Below are 8657 nucleotides of genomic sequence, written 5' to 3' on the forward strand. Positions count from 1 at the left end.
TCTACAAACTGAGTGATGGTCACGTGGACAATTGCCTTCCATGCATATAGTGTTTGCACAATATGAAGACCTTTGAGATCACATGGGGCAGGAATGATAGAGGAGTTTCTTCTCAAAGTCTATCTTGGATCGATTGGCAGTGGCTCCCTGAAACTTGGGGCTGGAAATGGATTCTGAGACTACATCTGGGATACACAGGAACAAATAAAAGGATCAATTAATAATGTCTGCTCTAGGTAGGACAGTCAAGAGTTATGACCTGTGGACAAATATAGAATCTCCTACCTACATTCCAATTACCTCCTTTTCCACCTGGCTCATGTCAGTACCCCACGCCAGAGGTCAGGGGTGGCGTCTGAGAGGAGCAACCCCACATCCAAGGAACGGTGGCTGCGCCGGCTGAGAGGAGCTGAGAGGGCTGAGAGGAGCTACTCCACTTTCAAGGTCAGGAGGGGCGACCTTGAGGAGATACCCCTCGCCCAAGGTAAGAGAAACCCAAGTAAGATGGTGGGTGTTGCGAGAGGGCATCAGAGGGCAGACACACTGAAACCATACTCACAGAAAACGAGTCAGTCTAATCACACAGACCACAGCCTTGTCTAACTCAGTGAAACCAAGCCATGCCCGTGGGGCCACCCAAGACGGGCGGGTCATGGTGGAGAGGTCTGACAGAATGTGGTCCACTGGAGAAGGGAATGGCAACCACTTCAGTATTCTTGCCTTGAGAACCCCATGAACAGTATGAAAAGGCAAAATGATAGGATACTGAAAGAGGAACTCCCCAGGTCAGTAGGTGCCCAATATGCTACTGGAGATCACTGGAGAAATAACTCCAGAAAGAATGAAGGGATGGAGCCAAAGCAAAAACAGTACCCAGCTGTGGATGTGACTGGTGATAGAAGCAAGATCCGATGCTGTAAAGAGCAATATTGCATAGGAACCTGGAATGTCAGGTCCATGAATCAAGGCAAATTGGAAGTGGTCAAACAGGAGATGGCAAGAGTGAACGTCGACATTCTAGGAATCAGCGAACTAAAATGGACTGGAATGGGTGAATTTAACTCAGATGACCATTATATCTACTACTGCCGGCAGGAATTCCTCAGAAGAAATGGAGTAGCCATCATGGTCAACAAAAGAGTCCAAAATGCAGTACTTGGATGCAGTCTCAAAAACGACAGAATGATCTCTGTTCATTTCTAAGGCAAACCATTCAATATCACGGTAATCCAAGTCTATGCCCCAACCAGTAATGCTAAGAAGCTGAAGTTGAATGGCTCTATGAAGACCTACAAGACCTTTTAGAACTAACACCCAAGAAAGATATCCTTTTCATTATAGAGAACTAGAATGCAAAAGTAGGAAGTCAAGAAACACCTAGAGTAACAGGCAAATTTGGCCTTGGAATATGGAATGAGGCAGGGCAAAGGCTAATAGAGTTTTGCCAAGAAAATGCACTGGTCATAGCAAACACCCTCTTCCAACAACGCAAGAGAAAACTCTACACATGGACATCACCAGATGGTCAACACAGAAATCAGACTGATTATATTCTTTGTAGCCAAAGATGGAGAAGCTCTATACAGTCAGCAAAAACTGTTTTTGCTGACTGTGGCACAGATCATGAACTCTTTATTGCCAAATTCAGACTTAAATTGAAGAAAGTAGAGGAAACCATTAGACCATTCAGGTATGACCTAAATCATAACCCTTATGATTATACAGTGGAAGTGAGAAATAGATTTAAGGGCCTAGATCTGATAGACAGAGTGCCTGATGAACTATGGAATGAGGTTTGTGACATTGTAAGGAGACAGGGGTCAACACCATCCCCATGGAAAAGAAATGCAAAAAAGCAAAATGGCTGTCTGGGGAGGCCTTACAAATAGCTGTGAAAAGAAAAGAAGTGAAAAGCAAAGGAGAAAAGGAAAGATATAAGCATCTGAATGCAGAGTTCCAAAGAATAGCAAGGAGAGATAAGAAAGCCTTCTTCAACGATCAATGCAAAGAAACAGAGGAAAAGAACAGAATGGGAAAGACTAGAGATCTCTTCAAGAAAATTAGAGATACCAAGGGAACATTTCATGCAAAGATGGGCTTGATCAAGGACAGAAATGGTATGGACCTAACAGAAGCAGAAGATATTAAGAAGAGGTGGCAAGAATGCACAGAAGAACTATACAAAAAAGATCTTCATGACCAAGATAATCATGATGGTGTGATCACTCATCTAGAGCCAGACATCCTGGAATGTGAAGTCAAGTGGGCCTTAGAAAGCATCACTATGAACAAAGCTAGTGGAGGCGATGGAATTCCAGTTGAGCTGTTTCAAATCCTGAAAGATGATGCTGTGGAAGTGCTGCACTTAATATGCCAGCAAATTGGGAAAACTCAGCAGTGGCCACAGGACTGGAAAAGGTCAGTATTCATTCCAATCCCAAAGAAAGGCAATGCCAAAGAATGCTCAAACTATAGCACAATTGCACTCATCTCACACGCTAGTAAAGTAATGCTCAAAATTCTCCAAGCCAGGCTTCAGCAATATGTGAACCATGAACTTCCAGATGTTCAAGCTGGTTTTAGAAAAGGCAGAGGAACCAGAGATGAAATTGCCAACATCTGCTGGATCATGGAAAAAGCAAGAGAGTTCCAGGAAAACATCTATTTCTGCTTTTTTGACTATGCCAAAGGCTTTGACTGTGTGGATCACAATAAATTGTGGAAAATTCTGAAAGAGACAGGAATACCAGACCACCTGACCTGCCTCTTGAGAAACCTATATGCAGGTCAGGAAGCAACAGTTAGAACTGGACATGGAACAAGAGACAGGTTCCAAATAGGAAAAGGAGTATGTCAAGGCTGTATATCGTCAGCCTGCTTATTTAACTTCTATGCAGAGTACATCATGAGAAACGCTGGACTGGAAGAAGCACAAGCTGGAATCAAGATTGCCCGAAGAAATATCAATAACCTCAGATATGCAGATAATACCACCCTTATGGCAGAAAGTGAAGAGGAACTAAAAAGCCTCTTGATCAAAGTGAAAGAGGAGAGCGAAAAAGTTGGCTGAAAGTTCAACATTCTGAAAACGAAGATAATGGCATCCGGTCCCATCACTTCATGGGAAATAGATGGGGAAACAGTGGAAACAGTGTCAGACTTTATTATTTTGGCCTCCAAAATCACTGCAGATGGTGATTGCAGCCATGAAATTAAAAGATGCTTACTCCTTGGAAGGGAAGTTATGACCAACCTAGATAGCATATTGAAAAGCAGAGACATTACTTTGTCAACAAAGGTCCGTCTAGTCAAGGCTATGGTTTTTCCTATGGTCATGTATAGATGTGAGAGTTGGACTGCAAAGAAAGCTGAGTGCTGCAGAATTGATGCTTTTGAACTGTGGTGTTGGAGAAGACTCTTGAGAGTCCCTTGGACTGCAAGGAGATCCAACCAGTCCATTCTGAAGGAGATCAGCCCTGGGATTTCTTTGGAAGTAATGATGCTGAAGCTGAAACTCCAGTACTTTGGCCTCCTCATGCGAAGAGTTGACTCATTGGAAAAGACTGTGATGCTGGGAGGGATTGGGGGCAGGAGGAGAAGGGGACGGCAGTGGATGAGATGGCTGGATGGCATCACTGACTCGATGGATGTGAGTCTGAGTGAACTCTGGGAGTTGGTGATGGACAGGGAGGCCTGGCGTGCTGTGATTCATGGGGTCGCAAAGAGTCGGACACGACTGAGCAACTGAACTGAACTGAACTGCCCTGAATTATATAATATGCTACTAGTTAACTTGATCCCTGGGTCGGGAAGATCCTCTGGAGAAGGGAATGGCTACCCCCTCCAGTATTCTTGCCTGGAGATAATCATGGACAGAGGCGCCTGGCGGGCTCCAGTCCATGGGGTCGCACCGAGTTGGACATGACCGAGCCGCTAACTCTAGCTCCCTCCAGGCCAGGGCCTTTTCTGCCACATCCTAAGGTTCAGCTCTCAGCAACCACAAGAGGGAAAAACTGCAAACTGTTGAAAGAAAAACATGGTGTCGAACGTGAATGTGTTTATGTGGCTTCCACCAACATCTGACATGCAGTGACTGACACAAAGTGATTTATTTTCAAGCCGCCCCCATTTTTAAAATGTTCAGATAGTCACAATGCCTGAGTTATTTTAATGGGCCACTTTGACAAGCCACGGAAACTTTTTTTGAATCGAGACAGCTGGATTAAGACTATTGTGAAACAGGGTGATGGGGCTTTCACAGGGGGTACCCAAGAGACAGGGGTTGTTGACCTGTCATTTGCTGAGTGATGGGCCATTACCCTACCCTCCCCCCACCCAGCGATATGTTACATGACCCTGATCCATTCTCTCCTGGGGTACCCTCTCCCAGACCTGCTGGCACAGCTGAGAAACAAATACGGGGCATCCCTGGAGTATGCTGTGAGGAATGGGAAGAGAGGAACAGTATTTATTTCTGATGCACCCTGGCGATCTTGACGTTAATGTGTGTCCGTATCTCTTCTCAGTTCCATGAGTGGATGCTTAATTCGATCTCTGGCTATTGCGAGGGAGGAGGCCAGGGTGAGGGGGCGTGTGGGATCTGACCCAGACAAATGGTGGGAAAGCAAGTATCTCAACAGACCAGCACAGGAAATTCTCCCTTCTTTCGAAGACAGATCTGTCCTCCTCATTTAATCCCCAGCACAGCTGCACTGCTCACGGCATAGAGACACATTAAATGAAAACGGATTCTGATCTGGGGATCGTGGTGGCACATCTAATTTCAGATTTCCCCTCTTCCACAGTTTCACCCCACCTGGGGTTTGAGTCAAAACACAGAAAGGGGATATCACCTGAGGCGGAAATCGAATGCCTATTATTGGAGATGCTAAAGCTATGGTTGCCTACACACCCCCACCTCCGGCGGTGGCTGCCGTTCACCCAGTGCCTCCTGCATGTCAGGTACTCTGTCCATCTTTTCTTTAGTCTTTATAGGCACCCCGTGATGTTACCCTTCTCTTCTTCCATTTCACAGCTGGGAAAACTGAGGCTCAGAGGAGGTATTTGATTTCTTTCCATTTAGTCATTCACTTATTAAATATTGTGTGTGCGTATGTGTGTATTCAGTCGCTTAGTCGTGTCTGACTCTGTGTGATTCCACAGACTATAGCCCGCCAGACTCCTCCGTCCATGGGATTTCCCAGGCAAGAGTACTGGAGTGGGTTGTCATTTCCTTCTCCAGGGGAGCTTCCTGACCCAGGGATCGAACCCTCATCTCTTGCATCTCCTTGCATTACAGGCGGATTCTTTACCACTGAGCTATCAGGGAAGCCCCAAACATAGATAACAACAATAAAATAGAGTTGCTTTCTCTCTCAGCCCCAAGTCCAGATTCCTGGGTAAGAAGTGTATTGGATTAGCCTGAGTCAAGGGTTTAACTCTGGTGAAACAGCAGGTGCTGGTGGTGGATGGACTTATAATATTATCAACTATGGCTTCCAACTGTCAATGGGGTGAAGGACTCAGTTATGGTGACCCTTCGACTGAGGAACAGTTAGCTTGAAAGATGCTGCACCAGGGACTTCCCTGGTGGGCCAGTGGTTAAGACTCTGCTTCCCCTGCAGGGTACATGGGTTCAATCCCCAGTCAGGGAACTAAGATCCCACATGCTGAGCAGCACAGCCGGAAAATAAAACATAAAAGAGAGAGAGAGAAAAAAAGATGCTGCTCGGCCCAGTAAAACAGAGAAAGAAATCAGAGCCAAGTGTGCCTCACTCAAAACACTACAGTTGATAAGCAACTTCTCACCTATCATTTCAAAGCAGCACAAAACAGGGCCCCTGAAACTTGGTCATTTGTGTCTTCCATGCGGTCTATTCTGCACTGCCAGTGAGACTGCTAGGCACGAGTGAATGCTCCATGCCCATGTGGCTCCCACATTTCAGTTATCATCATATAGCTTAAGAGAACAGGTTCCAGAGCTAGAATGCCTGGATTTGGGCCCTGACTCCACCACTGTGTGACCTTGAAAAAGCGAACACTCCCAGCTAAGTGTACCAATTTTCTCTTTGGCAATGTGCAGATAATAGTAGTTTCTAGCTCACAGGGTTCTTGCGCAAATCAGTTAGCACCCATTAAGGACTTCCTGAATGAAATTCAATCAACACAGGTTATTTTGAGCCACCCAGACCAAACACCAGAGGAGACGAGGACTTGAGACGATCCCACACAAGGGATGGTGTGAGAAGACAGGGTCTGGCATATTCTGGGAACTTAGTTGCCATCATGAAATGATGAACCCAAAGCAAGGCAGGCATGGTTCCTTTGCAGTCATGATCCAGCTACCATATGAAATAATGGGCCCAGATGCTGCCCAAATCTGCTGGCCCGGCTTGGCTTCATTAGCCTCCCAAGATCACCCAGCAAGATCAAAGAGGGCTCTGTCCTTGTCCAGCCAGAGATTGCTCAAGAGGTCAGTGACTGTTCTACCAGGGAAGAGAATTCCAATTTGCTGGTTAGCCCTGAAGAGAGACAACATGGGACTGAATTCTTTCCTTTAACATCAGTTAAGGGACAACAATATGCCAAGGCTGGGTACCAGGTTGCAGAAATGAAGACCCACTGATAGAATGAAAGACATGTTGTCCAGGCAGGGAAAGACATGAAAATCCACAGACGATTATCCAGGACTGTTCATCTGTCTATTGTTCTGGTAAGAATTTGATGGGATTTTTTTCAAGTATAATAATAGCAAGAACAATGAAGAGAGAGTAAATGAAATATAAAAGTAAAATATATAAATGCATGAAGAGGATGAAACAAGGGATAAATGATATAATAGAGAATAAGATAGGGGTCAGGGAGTTAAACTAGTGGGTGGAATCCAGAGACTGGCTTTGCAGCCTGTCGCTGCCTCTTCCAAGCATCATGAGCTCGAGATAGACCATCTGCTTTTCTGAGTCTCTGCTTCCTCATCTGTAAAATGAAGATGACAGAAAGTGCACGGGGATTTTGAGATGAATAAACGACAGCAGGACTTCAGAGCACCTTTTAGACTGCAGGCGCTTATAAGCAGAGAGAGTGAGGTTTATCTGGTAGGCGAATGGTGCTAAGCCTGAGATCAGGATGCACTTCTGGGGACTGACTTCCTGGCAGTTCAGTGGTTAAGACTCCACACTGGCAATGCAAGGGATGTGGGTTTGATCCCTGGTCAGAGAAGTGAGATCCCACATGCCACATGGCAAACAAACAAACAAACAGAAAAAACGACAACACATTGCTTATTTGCCTCTCCTCCTGAAAACGTTCTTAACCAAGGCAGTTACTCATACAAGTAGGGCTCTGCTTTATGAATTGCTTGCTGGCTTGCCAAGTCGTTTTAGTGATGTCTGACTCTTTGCCACCCCATGGGCTGTAGCCCCCCAGGCTCCTCTGTCTATGGGATTCTCCAGGCCAGAATGCTGTAGAGGGTTTTCATGTCCTCCTCTTCCGGGCATCTTTCTGACCCAGGGATCGAACCCATGACTGTTATGTCTCCTGCATTGGCAGGTGTGTTCTTTACCACTAGCGCCACCAGGGATGCTTTATGAATGCCCGATGGTAATTGGTAACCCAGACAGCACTCCAGGACACCAAGCATCGAGTTCTCTGGTAGAGCTCTACCTGGGCTTGGGACATCATCAGTCCTCCTGCTCCTGTACCCTACTGACAAGTTCTCAGCCAATCTTGCTTCCTCATTTTGGATAAAGAGAAATCAGAAGAGAGAAAAAAAAGAGAGAGACCTACTTCAGGCCACTCCATAGAAGTCAACCCTGTCTGTCTTTTTTTTTTTTTTTTTAATAAATTTTGATCTGTTCTTTGGCCAGGACTGTATAATTGGCAACCCACTCCAGTGTTCTTGCCTGGAAAATTCCATGGACAGAGGAGCCTGGAGGGCTACAGTCCATGGGGTCACAAAGAGTTGGGCATCACTGAGCATAGCACAGCAATGGCAACAAACGATATTTTGATGTTGGCTGTGCTAGGTCTTTGTTGTGGTGCATAAATTTCTCTAGTTGTGGTGCTCAGGTTCAGTTGCCCTGTGGCATGTGGGATCTTGGTTCCCTGACCAGGGACTGAACTCATGTCCCCTGCATTGGAAGGCAGATTCTTAATCACTGTACCACAAGGAAGGTAAAGGAGGAGCTTATTTGGGTAGAGGAGCAGCATACACCAGGAAAATATCACACAACTAAAAGGTCTGAGGATTCCATTATTTTGATGAGAAATTCATCTGTTGTAGAGCATATATTATCTTAACCTTAAAAATGCAGTAAGTAACCAATATACAGTCATCGTGCTGAGCTGCTTCAGTCGTGTGTGACTTTGTGACCCTATGGACTGTAGCCCGCCAAGCTCCTCTGTCCACGGGATTCTCAGGCAAGAATACTGGAGTGGGTTGCCATTTCCTCCTTCAGGGGATCTTCTTGACCCAGGGATTGAACCTGTGTATCCTGCTTTGGCAGGCGGATTCTTTACCACTAGCATCACCTGGGAAGTCGCTCCCCAGAGCTGTGCTCTTGGTTAAACAGGCTCGGCACTGAATGACTCCAGGAAGGGTCACTGACAGCCAACAGTGCGACTTGCGTGCCTTGGACTTGTGCAACCATCAGCTGACT

Source organism: Ovis canadensis, chromosome 17 (genome assembly GCF_042477335.2).
Source record: "Ovis canadensis isolate MfBH-ARS-UI-01 breed Bighorn chromosome 17, ARS-UI_OviCan_v2, whole genome shotgun sequence".
Lineage (NCBI taxonomy): Eukaryota > Metazoa > Chordata > Mammalia > Artiodactyla > Bovidae > Ovis > Ovis canadensis.